The following is a 638-nucleotide window of genomic DNA, read 5'->3' as shown; positions in this document are numbered from 1 at the left end:
AGACATGGATAAATCAACTCAGGATTTCACGATTATCAAGAATATATATGCTTTAAAGGGTCTCTGAAGTTCCGTTTTGAATGCTACATACATTATGGGAAAAAACAAAACGGGTATACCCCGATCGTACAGTGGTGGGTATAAAAAAAAAAAAAATACAAAAATCATATTTAGCTTTAGCCGAATTTCGCAATCTATTACACTTCAGTTACTCTAGGCATCTCCTTTTTCAAATTTTCAAAAGTCACCTTCTAAGTGTTTTGTAAAAATGAATATAGTTTCAACTTTTCGGTGGTGCGTATATAATATACGAATAATTTAAATCGGCTGTTTTTCATCAGTGAAGATAGATATACATATAAAGATATTTATTTATTTATTTTTATTATGAATTTAAATTATTAGAGCAGAAATTTGTTCGCTATTATATGCCTCATCGTATTCGCTGATCGGAAAAGACGATTACCTTGCTAAATGGAAATGATAACTATATACATATATATAATTATGTGGACTGTGTAGCGAAAAATTCAAAATAAATTTTGCTCTTATTGTTTTTATTGAACATTGTATAAATATATAACAAAACACATAAAACTTATAACTTAAATTGTTAATTAAGCGCCCAGAAATCATAT

The sequence above is a fragment of the Glossina fuscipes genome, unplaced genomic scaffold (assembly GCF_014805625.2).
Source record: "Glossina fuscipes isolate IAEA_lab_2018 unplaced genomic scaffold, Yale_Gfus_2 60449, whole genome shotgun sequence".
Lineage (NCBI taxonomy): Eukaryota > Metazoa > Arthropoda > Insecta > Diptera > Glossinidae > Glossina > Glossina fuscipes.
Note: the sequence above shows the minus strand (reverse complement) of the source record.